The sequence below is a fragment of the Mauremys reevesii genome, linkage group 8 (assembly GCF_016161935.1).
Source record: "Mauremys reevesii isolate NIE-2019 linkage group 8, ASM1616193v1, whole genome shotgun sequence".
NCBI classification, from domain to species: domain Eukaryota; kingdom Metazoa; phylum Chordata; order Testudines; family Geoemydidae; genus Mauremys; species Mauremys reevesii.
Genome location: NC_052630.1, coordinates 20,382,828 through 20,396,325, shown reverse-complemented (window position 1 = coordinate 20,396,325; position 13,498 = coordinate 20,382,828). Strand labels below are relative to the sequence as shown.

The following is a 13,498-nucleotide window of genomic DNA, read 5'->3' as shown; positions in this document are numbered from 1 at the left end:
CCACCGAAGCCGTGGGACCAGCGGACCCTCCGCAGGCATGCCGCCGAAGGCTGCCTGCCTGCCACCCTCACGGCGACCGGCAGCGCGCCCCCCGCGGCATGCTGCCCCAAGCATGCGCTTGGCGTGCTGGGGCCTGGAGCCGCCCTTGGGGTGTTGGTATTGTCTCCCCACCCATCACCCCCCATCCCTGATTTCTCTGGAGCTCTGCATAGCTGTCAGGGAGGGAGGAAGCTCCCTCTGTCCCTCTCCTTCTGAGGCTGGCAGGCAGCTCCAGGAGGCTGCCTCCTGGGTCCTAGTGCCCATTATCATCTATGTATGTGTACTGGGTCCCATTTCTGAACAACTGGTGAGTGCCTGTGTGAGGGGAGGGCAGGGCAAAGAGGTTGGCGGGGGGAAGAGGCAGTACCAGAGCAGTAGGGTTGGAAGCTTGCACAGAACCTGCACACACTCTATCCAGCTCCAGCCAGAACTATTGGCCCTCCCATGTATAAGGAATGAATTCCCACACATTTGTAGGAAAAACAAAACATCCCATTCTGGATACCAGTACTTTAACTTTTACAGTACCTTCCATTGAGGGGCTTCAGATTTATGATGCACTGTGTTCAATACTGTATTGAACTGTACTAAAAATCAAAGAAATCCCATTTTTTTTCTTTGGTGTATTCTTCTGGGATGCACAGGCAACCAAGTTCTTTCCTTATGCTCAGCCTAGTTCCACAGCCAACACATCTTTGTACTTCTAAGGGGTTGCAAAAGCACTGGAGTAAGCTCAACACACAATGGCTATGGCTACACTTGCACTTCAAAGCGCTGCCGCGGCAGCGCTTTGAAGCGCTAAGTGTAGTCAAAGCGCCAGCGCTGGGAGAGAGCTCTCCCAGCGCTGTCCGTACTCCACCTCCCTGTGGGGAATAACGGACAGCGCTGGGAGCTGGGGCTTTGACCACACTGGCGCTTTGCAGCGCCGCAATTTGCAGCGCTGGAGAGGGTGTGTTTTCACACCCTGCTGCAGCGCTGCAAATTTGCAAGTGTAGCCAAGGCCAATGTTGTAGGTTTCTCCCTCAAGGATTTTAAATCCACTTCTTAGCAGGCTATGATAGAAAGACTGACCGAATAGGCTAAAGCAGGGGTAGGCAACCTATGGCATGCATGCCAAAGGCAGCACACGAGCTGATTTTTCAGTGGCACTCACATTGCCCGGGTCCTGGCCACCAGTCCGGGGGGCTCTGCATTTTAATTTAATTTTAAATGAAGCTTCCTAAACATTTTTAAAAACCTTCTTTACTTTACATACAACAATAGTTTAGTTCTATATTATAGACTTATAGAAAGAGATCTTCTAAAAACGTTAAAATGTATTACTGGCACGCGAAACCTTAAATTAGAGTGAATAACTGAAGACTCAGCACACCACTTCTGAAAGGTTGCCGACCCCTGAGCTAAAGGCAGGTTCTGTTCATCTGCTGGTTCTCTAGCAGTTCAATCCACCATAAAAATACCTCACATTTGATTTATTTTGAGTTTCATTCCAAAACTTTAAGCTAAATAAACCTAAAGTTAGTCCTCATTTTTTCTGCCCCAACTCAAACTAACTTCTTTCCCAAGTGGAAAATCTTGGGTAAGCATGGAATGTGTGTGATTTGAGAAGGGAATGAGAACACAAGCCAATTCCTGCTGATAATTACACTTGTGTAGCCTTATTGACTTCAGGCAGAACAGATTTTTGCACAAGAATAGATTTTTTTTGGTGGTTCTTTCTGCTTTTTCACACCTGATATAAGCAGAATCTCATTCACTTTCCTCCCCTATACTCTGAGCACTTAAGGGAAAAAAATAAGCAAGGTCTGCTTGATTTACACATGCAAATGAAATGGGAAGCTCTCCCTTCGTTCTACACCAGACCTGATGTAACAAGGGTGTCACTACAAAAGCCTTGGTCGGACTGTTCTTTTGAAAGATCCAATATGTAATTCATACTTGGGCCCTTCCCTCCCATTAGCCTTAGGCCCTCATAACCTTAATCCAGCCCTGTTCCAAAGTGGCCAATGCCAGATACTTCAGAGGGAATGAACAGAACAGGTAATTGTCAAATGATCCATCCCCTGTCATCCACTCCCAGATTCTGGCAGTCAGAGGCTGGGGAAATCCAAAACATGCAGTTGTGTCCCTGACCATCTTGGCTAACAGCCAATGATGAAGTTATCTAATTATTTTCTGAATCCCATTATAGTTTTGGCCTTCATAACATCCCATGGCAATGAGTTCCATAGGTTGACTGTGTTGGAGCCAAATCCTGCTACAAACCCCGGTGCTAACTCTGTCCACATATCTATTCAAGGGACACTATCATAGGACCTAACCACATCAGCCACACCATCTGGGGCTCGTTCACCTGCACATCTACTAATATGATATATGCCATGTGCCAGCAATGCCCCTCTGCCATGTACATTGGCCAAACCGGACAGTCTCTACAGAAAAGAATAAATGGACACAAATCTGACATCAGGAATCCTAACATTCAAAACCCAGTAGGAGAACACTTCAGTCTGTCTGGTCACTCAATAACAGACCAAAAGTGGCAATTTTCAACAAAAAAAACTTCAAAAAACAGACTCCACCGTGAAGCAAATGCACAGTCGCTGGTGTAGGCAGGGGTTAAACTGTGGGCTGCAGTTTGCGTAACCAAGGAAATATCAAAGTAAATAAACAGGGAACAGCTGTTAGGCAGGAAACCCTGCGCAGGAGCTCAGTCACTTCCTTCATTTCACCCTCTCATCTTTCATTGATGCTTGAAGACCCAGCTCCCTGCCAAACCCAAGCAGATGTGGCCATCTCCTCAACTCAGGTGGGCATGGAGTGGCATACGAGAAGCACAGTGTCTTCAGAGTTCTTGTTAGCCAATCTGTCACTGCCCACCCACCTTGTTTCCCTTTTCTTCAGTAGCTTGTCTTGCATTCTTATTTGTAACCTGGATGTGAAGTAATGGTGGTGAAGGGTCACAGTCTTCCCCTGCATTGGGATCGCAACTAGAGCTGTGTGACCTCTTTCCATCCCCCCAGGCCCCTCCAGGGGTGAAGAACAGTGCAATTACAAAAGTATGGGGTGGGGATAAAAGCTTGCCTTTTGGAAAGGGGAGGGAAACAGAAACTGCCTTCCCCACACACCAATAACTCCTTTTTACTTCTGCTGAATCAAGTGTGATTTTTTTTTTCCCTTCCTTCCCTATTATCTCACACACTTCCTGGTGTTCTTATTTTTAAACCCATGGTGTTGTGGAAATTGGCTTTAAAGGAGAGGAGTGGAAGACACTCTGCTAACACTGTGAAAGAGACGGGTTTATGTTTTCTAAGTGGGCCTAAGGTTTCCTGATCCATCCCATAGTAAGACCTGTGTCATTGTTTAACTTTTGCCAGATGTTTGGGCAGAAATTTTGTTTGGTGGGTGTCTAGAACAGGTTGAAATTTTTTTGGTAACATTTCAGCAAAATAGTTCAGCTGTTTCTGAGAATGAGGCTAGGGAAAAATGTTTTGTCCATACTAAAAAGCAGTGGCAACTTTTTCTTTTAAAAAGTTGTTCCTTCTCTCCACCCCCCGACCCCCACCAATTCTTTTGAGCAGCAATTTTAAATTTGGTGTGTGTCGGGGGCTGGGGGGGTGATTTGCCTTTTGCCATCCCCATAAAAATCCACCCAGATGTTGGCCAAGTGATAAGCCTTTGGGGGAAAAAATCAGTTTGCACATGTTCCGTGGAGACTTGCTATCAGTGATGAGGCCTCAGCTGGAGTACTGTTTCCAATTCCGGGCACCACACTTTAGGAAATATGTGGACAATTGGAAAGAGTCCAGAGGAGAGCAGCAAAAATGATAAAAGGTTGAGAAAAACCTGACCTATGAGGAAAGGTTTAAAAAAACTAGGCATATTTAGACTTGAGAGAAAAAGAGGGGAACCTGATATGTTAAGGGTTGTTATAAAGAGGACAGTGATCAATTGTTGTCCTACCTTCAGCGAAGATGGAGAAGACGTAATGGGCTTTGTCTGCTACAAGGTGTTAGGAAAAAACTTTCTAAGTCTTAAGGGTAGTTAAGCACTGGAATAGGCTTCCAGCAGAGGTTGTGGAATCCCCATGGCTGGAAGTTTTCAAGAGCAGGTTGGACACACACGTGTCAGGTATGGTGTAGCTTTACTTGGTCTTGCCTCAGCGCAGGAGGCTGGACTTGATGACTTCTCAAAATCCCTTTCAGCCCTCCATTTCCTTGAGTCCTCAGAGATTTCATCCACGCTGGGCATGCTCCAGGGCCAAACAAGACTTTTTTTCCTGCAGTTGCAACTCTGGGCTGCTGCAAGTCCAGGAACTTGAACTGAGAGCCAAGCAGCTGGCTTTCCTGTTCTTTCAATGATGACCCTTCTGATGCCCAGGCAACGTGGAAGAAGCTGTCTGATTTGAATACAGAGGAGACAATAACTGGGAGGGGGAAGAGAGGGAGGGTGTGAAAAAGGGAGGAGAGACAGATCTGACAGGTGGAAGGAGAACTGGTACTACTGGCTGAGTAAAGGGTGAGGGACTGAGATTGGATGAAGAGCTTGGAGAGGGAAATTTGTTCCTCAAAGCCAATGGGGAATATGAGTGGGGTGTAGCAACTGAAGGCCAGTGCTGGGGGAGAGACAGATCAGATAAGGGGGTTGGGGGGCAGAGGGAATGAGAAAAGTGAGTCGTGGAGACTGGGACAAGGAATCAGAGGTAGGAAAGAGACAGGACTGGGATGAGGACAGGTTGGAGCTGGTGGGACTGAAAGCGGCCCTGCTTGGATGGGGGAATGGGCAGAAGAGTCTGTGCCCTCCAGAGCCTGGCATGGAACCCAAGGTTCCTGAGTCTCCCCATTCCTCTGCTGTCTGCAGGTATCTGTGAAACCCACTTGTAAATATGTGTCTCGTAGCCTGCTAGTGTGGATCTACACAGAGCATGGCAGTCTGCTCCTGCTATCAGTTATTCCATTTGCGCAAGTCTCGAGGTCTTTGTGATGAATGTAAAGGTTCAGAATAAGCTGATGTGTGAGTGAGGCCTTTAATGAACCTTTTGGTCTGTTCTCTGCTCCCATCCCAACACCACCCACTTCCTCATTCCTATAAACAAATTTCCACTGCCGCTGCTTTAGCAGCATGAATTGTTGAGAAGCACTCACCCATGAGTACAACATATCCTGTTCTCTTCTCCCCGCCAGTAGCATGCACGGTAGCAAGGCAGATGATGCTCTGGAGAAGGATGATTATGGTATATCCTTGGGTTACTGACAACTTCAAAGATTGGTGGTTATGTTTGGGTGTCTCCCTCTCCCAGAAAACAAAACAGCTCTACATGAAAGCTTCCTAAAAGAAGCTGGGGAGGCAGAGTCTCTTGAACTTCTAGTGACCTTATGTGAATTCCTCATGTAGCTTGAGAGAGACTGGTTTTCAAAGCCTTCTTTCAGGAGAGCGCTGAAGTGTTGTGCTGAGTAGAGACGCTTTCCTGAATCAGGGCCCAGATGCCCAGGAGTAATTAGGTGGGTATCCGCTCTGAGAGTGTAGCTGGATGTTTTCAGGGGAAATGGTGCCTCAGTCCCTGTGTGCCAGCACACACACTGTCTACTAGCTCCCAGGACAAGTCCTTGCTGGTTATACAGCTCGAACACTCGGTATAGGGGTTTTTGTTTGGTTGGTTGTTGTTTTTTTTTTGTCTTTTTCTTATCAGCATCTTCATTAGACATGTAGACCAGTGATCCACATCTATCATGTATCTATCAAATTAAAACTTAACTAGAATTCCCCACAGTCTCAAATCTGCCTTTTTTGGCCAGAGGAATGGTTTTGTTCAAACAGGATTGAGGTTCCTATTGCAGCACATGGTGCACCAGATGTGAGCTATTGGGGGCAGAGGGACTCTGTTCACAGGAAATACAGGCAACAACACAGATGTTTGTAATGGTGCCAGTGGTTTTTGGGACACTAATCAAGGTTGGCAGACATGGTGGTGGAAACTTTAACAGGCATGAAGAATGGCAACCAGATACCTAAATGGTTGTCTTTTGTATACCAAGGCAGAAGGATTTATATCTAAATGTGCCCATGAGGTGTTCCTCCAGCACTGCGTTCTGGAGAAGCTCCAGCCCACTTTTTTTTTTTTTTTTTGTTCTTTCCAGTTATCACAGCATTTCCATTAGAGGTTGAATTACGGAGGACCTAATGAAAACTTAAAACATCTTTTTTAAAGAACCCTGTTGAAACTGCTGATTCATAAGTCCTGTAGGAAGCAAGTTCACTGGTTTGAAATAGGTATTGGTTTGCATCTTGTTTCCAAGAAAACCAAGCAACTTTCTCCCTTTATTATGGATTCATGAGCAAAGCCGGAGGTCAGAGGGCTTTAATTGTTCTAGTGTAGTTCTATTCTGTATAGGGCCTCCCTTCCAACATGAGTAGGTGAGATAGCGAGTCAGTGTCCTAGCCTCCTAGCAGTGAAGCAGTAGAATTTTTTTCTGCCATGCAGTTAAATGCCATGAGAAGCCAACCTGTAATTACTGTGAGTAGGAAATACATTCCCCAGGGCCAGGTTATCCCATAACTTCCTGCTGTAGGGTTCTTGATGCTTCAGAGGAAGCAGCTCGTGCTTGTCCCTGCCAGAGACAGAGTACAGCACCAGATAGACCTTGGGTCTGATCCAATACAATGCCTCATTTGTATTAAGATCTAATTCAGAGGGCAAGGGAAGGAAAAAGGATGTAGTCCAGATTGCATGCTTGATGTACAGTTAAGATGGCGGGGGGGCAACGGTGGATAAAATTTGAGGATTTAGGCAAACTTTTAAAAATCTTTTTGGCTCCAATACTCACTCCACTTTGTCTGCTTCAAGTGTTTTTCCTGGTTCGCCATGTGTCTGTACACTTCAATCCTTTTTAAGCTCCTAACTGGAAACTTGCAAAGCTGACCCACCTGGAGCTATTTCAGCTTGGAGCAAGTACTGTAGCTTGCAGGCCAACAGATTCATATTTTAAAAAAGAGGTGGTTGAAGTGATGCCTATGCTTATGAAAGAGTTGGCCAATGGCAGTGGGCCTACGCAAGTCCTCTGTACGGAAAGGCCGGATCAGCCCTCCCAAGGGGACTCTTCAGCTGCATGTAAACACATCAATGAAAAAAAAGTATATTACATCTTTGAAAATTGATCTGCAGCATTTTGATGAAATGCTACATTAAAAGTGGCCCAGAGATGCTCACTGGCACGGGAGGAGAGTTCTCCTTGTCATCCCATCACATGTGTTGGATTCTTGAAATAGTAAAATGAGACTCATGTTCTGGGCACTAGCTGGAGGGAATGATATAGTGGGCAGTGCCCTTCCCCTCCCAATTCCCCTGTGTCTGTGCTACTTCTCCCTCTCCATTCAATAATACTTTCGGCACCATTTGTCTGGGAATCTCCTAGTACTTTACAAAGCTGTAGAAAGTGAAGAGCACAGGTGTGAAGGGTTGTGCCCAAAGTTGAACAAGTCTCTATCAGTCAGAAAAAGAACCCAGTTCTTCTCGCTCTTGATTTCCTGCTCTAACCATTAGACCATGCCATCATCACAACTGTTAGAACAAGTGGGGCATGGTGGTGGCAGTTTCTGCTGGGCTTTGGCTGAGCATTCTTGGATGCTTTGCATCAGTAGGTCTATCTTGGGGGGGAAGGAGGGGGAATACATGTCTTCTCGCATCTTGAAACTGCTAATAGACTCTTTCAGTAGCATAGTCTGGAAGGAGGAAAATAATTTTACATTTCACCAGTTCATTCCCCTCCTTCCCCCCCCCCCCAGAGTTTATTGAATTCAACTAAATTGCAGACTGTCAAGTCAGAGTATTGCCATTTGTGCAGTGTGTGGCTTAACCCAACCACAAGAATAAATCAGCAGGATATATATCCTGTGAGGTGGCAGATCATACAAGCCGAGCAATGATATGACGTGAAGCAATAGAATTCCAACTACATCATACAGTAAAATTCTGTTACCAAAATACAAGTGAGTCAGTCCCCTTCCTCTTCCTCCTTCTGTGTCTGTGGGTCTCTGTCTTCACTGAGAGTTGCAAATTCACAGGCTCAAGCCTTTATATCCAGCAACATAAAATGGTGAACTTTCCAAGCTGAAATAGAACAAGATGCATTAAATAAGGTCCATATCTGTCTCTGTAAAAGAAACCATTCCTATTGGTGGTTTTTTTTTTTTTTTTTTTGGACTGCAGATTCAAGATCCTAGTCAGTTTTTTTTTTCCCTACTCTATCCCTCCACAAAGTGCTCCTAGTCCAATGTATTTCAGTCTAGTTAAAGCTGGCTGTCTATTTTTTCTCTCCAAATGTCTCCATTTATAGCTTTCCAGCGTTGGCAGCTCAGAGAGCGAGCACGCAAGGCAAATCAGCTGAGTTATAATAGGCTCTGACTGGCATTCTGACTAGCTGCTGCATTCTCTACCTGCAGCCAAGTGGTGCTCTGAGCTGTGTGAGAGTAATGCCTACCTCTGGGAAACATCAGAGAGATTCCTTTGGGAAATAAAGAAGCCCCAGTATGTGCAGGGGGTGAATATAGCAACACTAGAGGGAAATGGCTTTTGGGAAAGTAATGTTTGATCCATGCAACTGAATGATCACAAGCAGCCGTTTGCACAGCCTTCAATTTCTGCTTCAGTTGACCACTAGCTACAACTCCTTCTTTGCACACATGTACAGCTCCCAGGTGTGTCTGTCCAATATCTGAGTGAGTGGCTCTGGCATCCTTTGTGGGCTCTGTCTTGCCTCAGTGTGGCCCATGCTATGCTCCCTCTCCCTTTAATATGTGTTATTGGGAGCTGCTACTTTAACTGTAATGTGGAGCAAGGCTGGTTTCTGGGACCACACTCCATTCATTCAACAGTCTGAGTCTCCTTTCAACCTCCTTTGTGAAAATCTGGTGGTGCAGCAGCAGCAGGAGGTGGGGGTGGGGTTGTCGCTATGTTTTGTTTTCCAGCCCTGTGGGTAACGTGGTACAAGTTAAACATCATTCAGTGGATGTGAACCTGAGAGGAGCCTGTGTTGGTGTAACGTACATAGGGAGGAGGCTGGAAGATGGGGTAGCTTACAACAACAATTCTGACTCTCCTCTGAGACTGAGCTAAGCTCTTTTGCTGGGGATTGGTGTATTTTTTCATGTCTCATAGCAGCAATTTAGAGGATGAGCTAATATCCTTCCAGCCCACAGCCACTTAGTAAAGAAGCTCTAGACGTTCAGCCATGCCATTAGTAGGTGAGTCTGAACAGGATAATCTGGAGTGCACAAACTTCTCTAGTGACCCCTCTCTCACCTGCTTCATGCTTATGTGGCTCAGATCTTGTGCATTTGACAGGAGCTAGTCACTAGCTGCTGGCAGGGATTTTTATGGGACTTGCATGGATCTTGGCTGACCAGAGCCCCCAATCGCCTCTGCACCCCCAATCAGTCTGGTACCAAAACCTGCAGTTTATGCTGTGGCACAAGCCCTTGCTCCAAAAGGTCTTCAGCTTGGTCAAGAAACATGGCCTGGTGCAGCAGGCTTGCTACCTGGTCAATCAGTTACAAAACTGTTAGTGCTCAGTTTTAGCAAAATAATTAGGCCCCATTGAATCATTAGCATAATATTTACATAGCACCATGTCTTAGATACTTCTAAGGCCACCATTACCATAAGGTCTGAGCACTTCACAATCTTCAAGGCACAACACCCCTGGGAGTAGCGGAATGCTATTATCACTGTTTTACAGATAGCCTCTGTGCCTCAGTTCCCCAAGTGACTTGCTTGGGGTCACCCAGGAAGGCTCCTAGAGCAAGGACCTGAACTGGTCTCTCAAGTCCTACAGCTAGTGACATAACCACTGAACCATCCTTCCTTCTATTTGCATGGCACTGTACTGGCAGGAATAGACAAGGTCTGATACCCAGAGAATATGTTTGTGGGAGCATTAAAAATTCCTTAGTGTCCCTGTCCCAAGGAGCCCTCTACAGTTAGACCACATGACAAAACAAATTGATGAGATGTATGTTTAATACTTCTAGTCTCATATGTAACAGGAATGCCCAGTCAGTCAGAACTATTGTCTTAAAGTTAAGGAATTTGTAACAAAATGTAAGTTAGGGGGGCTACTGGAAAAATACAAGTGAACATAGCAACTGCTACATGTTGATTGGAAGAAAGAAGAAAAAAACAACAACCTCTCATGATTTGGTAGCATCAGTTTTTTTGGAAGCAGTAGTAATGGTGAGAGGAGAAAACTGTCTCACCAGATTATAAATTCTGCATTTACCAGCTGTCACACCAAAGACATCTGCACAATTTCTTAGAGTATTGAACAATGTACAGTAACTCCTCACTTAACGTCGTCTCGGTTAATGTTGTTACATGGCTGATCTATTAGAGAATATACTCCTTTAAAGTTGCAAGTGTTTGCTTATAACGTTGTTTGGCCATGGGGATTGGAGCTAAGGTGGGCTGGCAACTCCCTATCAGCTCCCCTCCACCCCTCCTCCCCCTCAGCACCTCCTGGTGGCCCTGTGGATCAGCAACTCCCCTAGGGTGACCAGACAGCAAATGTGAAAAATCGGGACAGGAGGTGGGAGGTAATAGGAGCCTATATAAGAAAAAGACCCAAAAATCGGGACTGTTCCTATAAAATCAGGATTCTGGTCACCCTAAACTCCCCCTCCCTCCCCATGTCTCCCACCTGCAGTAATCATCTGTTTTGTGGTGTTCAGGAAACTGGTGGGGAGGGAGGAGGAGCATGGCACGCTTGGGAGCAGGGGCTAGAAGAGGCGGGGGGGGGCCTTGGGGGAAGGGTTGGTGTGGGGGTGGGCCTGGAGCAGAGCTGGGGGTGCTCAACCCCTGGCACTTTGGAAAGAACAGCAAGAGGAGCGGCCAGACGATCCGCCCTCTTTCACCCTCTGACTCCATCACCTCAACCAAGCTTTACAGTCATCATTGCTGAGTACAGTATGAAATTGTTTATATACATATACAATATAAGTTTTAAACAATGTCTTTTGAATGGTGAAAAAAATTCCCTGGAACCTAACCTCTCTATTTACATGAATTCTTGTGGGGAAATTGGATTCCCTTAACAGCATTTCGCTTAATGTTGCATTTTTCAAGAACGTAACTGCAGTGTTAAACGAGGAGTTACTGTAAGCAAAATGTGAAGACAGAGAGATTCTTCTTCGAGTGATTGCTCCAATGCATTCCAGTTAGGTGGAACTTTTCCTGGAGTGGCGCCGCTATGGCGCTAAATATATACCCCAGCCGGCCCGTCCGCTCCTCAGTTCCTTCGGTTGGAACTGTGGAGTGCTCTCTGCCCTCCACTACCCTAGCCTTCACTCTTCGTTTTTTGTATATATATAGTTAGTTGTATAGTTAGTGTTTCAGTTCTTATAGTTGTCTTAGTGTAGTTGTTCTAGATAGTAGTTGGTTAAGGGGGCTTCCCTTTGCTCATGCCCAGGGCACCGGCTTCAAGCCCTGCGCTGTGTGCCAAAAGCCTATGCCCGTTGGAGATCCACACGACGCTTGCCTCCGTTGCCTCGGAGAAGGACATCGCAGTTATCTGTTCTGCTTTTAAGCCACGGACACGCAAAGAACGGGACCACAGGCTTAAGCAGATACTTATGGGGCACCAGCGACGCGGCACCGAGGACCTCCTCGGTTCAGAGTGCACCAGCGGCACCGGGCCGCCCCAAAGCCATAGCTAAGTCCCGTGCTGAGGACTCAGCTGCCCCAGTGGTGACGCGCCAAGGCAGACACTGGGCCGTTGACTCCGCCAGGTCCGTACCGCCGCGCTCCCGGTGCCGTCGGAGTTGAGCCAAGGCTGCCGGCTAATTCAGCTCGTAGAGGCACCGAGCCTCCGGCCCCGGCACCGCCCGGTGCGGGCTGTTCCGTCGGCTGGAAAACCGGCGAGATGGTCCGACCTCCATCTGTGGACCACCGGCACGGTCGACACTCGGTCGCCGTCCAGCGGTCGAGATCTCGCACCGCTCCCCATCGCGTACCGCTCGCCATCTTGCCGGCACCGGTCAAGGTCCCGATCACCGCCGCTGGCCGACGCAGCCGGAGTCCCCCGCCCACCACGCGCGCGCCGGAACTCCGCAGCCACTCCCGCACCGCGGTCCCAGTCGAGCTCCCGGAACCGGTCGAGCTGGTCGAGGTCTCTCCCGGTACCAGACGGACGGACACCGGGCCTCCAGACCATCCGGCAGTATTCCGCAAGCCTCGGCCGGGCTCCGCCCCACCCTGGCCGGTCGCCTCTGGCGCGGACGGCACCGGCTCATTGCCGCCAACCCCGACCATCCGCAAGGTGCTCAGCAGTGGGGATTCTGGGTGCCCTGGGGTCATCACGGCGCAAGGCATTCCGCTTCCCCACGAGACATCGCGGTGCCCGGCCGATCAGTCGCCTCGGGTCACCTCGCGAGCCCTCGATGCGCGGGACCACCAGGCCCCGTCCAGCCTGGCCTGGCTGAGGCGCCTCTGACGGCCCCTCCAGTGGAGGCCATCGGCCAAGCAATGTCCTCGCCATCGCCCCCGGACGGCGGTGGCTGGGACTTCTGCTAAAGACCCGCCCCATTGACCTCAAGGCCCACCAGGAACTACTCCGTCGGGTGGCGACGCCATGGGCCTTCGGTGGCAGAGGTCCAGGAGGATGAGGACCCCATAACTAATGTGGTCGGTTCGGACACTCCAGTGCGCGTGGCACTGCCTTTTGTGAAGACCATACAAAAGAACGCGCCACGCTCTGGCAAACACCGCGTCCATCCCCACTGCGCGAAGTACTCAGCCCCTACGGGCTATGAGTACTTATATGAATGGCCGTGAACGGAACGGTCAACCGCCCCGGCGCCCAAATCAGGGCGCCGGAGGATGGACCTGCTAGGCCGTAAAGTCTACGCGGGCGGCCTGCAGATGCGCATAGCTAACCAAATGGTCCTCCTGGCCAGGTATGTGTTTGACATCTTGACATCCCTGGCAAAATACACCGAACTTCTGCCGACAACTTCCCGCCAGGAGTTCTCAGCGATGCTCGAGGAGGGAAAGACGAACTCTTGGCATGCACACGCCGGCTCCGCAACGCAGGTCTTTCCGGCAACAGGCCCCTCGGTCCTTCCCGCAGCAGCGTTACCGTCCGTCTACGTCAGGGACAAAATCACCGCGGCGGTAACCATCGCAACCAGTCCCAGGCCTCTTCCAAGGGCCCGCAAGGGTCCAAGCAGGCCTTTTGATGGGACGCCCGGGGGCGGCCCATCACTCTCCATCTCGGATCCTCCCCGTTTTGTTTTCCAACCGCCTCTCCTATTTTCGTCCTGCGTGGTCCCGAATAACATCGGACAGCTGGGTTCTTCAGACTGTCCAGTCGGGATACCGTCTACAATTTGTTTCGCCCCCTCCTTCCCACCCACCCTCCCTGTCCCTCTTCAGGGACCCATCTCACGAGCAAGTCCTCCTGCAAGAGGT

The 13,498-nt window shown here is 48.6% G+C and overlaps 1 protein-coding gene across 11 annotated transcripts in view; it reads left to right on the top strand.

Annotated features, from left to right (window-relative positions):
* The window catches only part of SH3PXD2B (SH3 and PX domains 2B), a 130,101-nt gene that overhangs the window by 25,968 nt on the left and 90,635 nt on the right, over positions 1-13,498 (top strand). The window contains exon 1 of one of the 11 annotated variants that reach the window (XM_039485406.1): positions 10,978-10,996. The exons of the other annotated variants lie outside the window; for them this stretch is intronic. The gene's annotated coding sequence lies outside the window, so the exon portion shown is untranslated. Of the gene's footprint in view, positions 1-10,977; positions 10,997-13,498 lie in introns of those variants that run through there. 11 annotated transcript variants of the gene reach the window in all.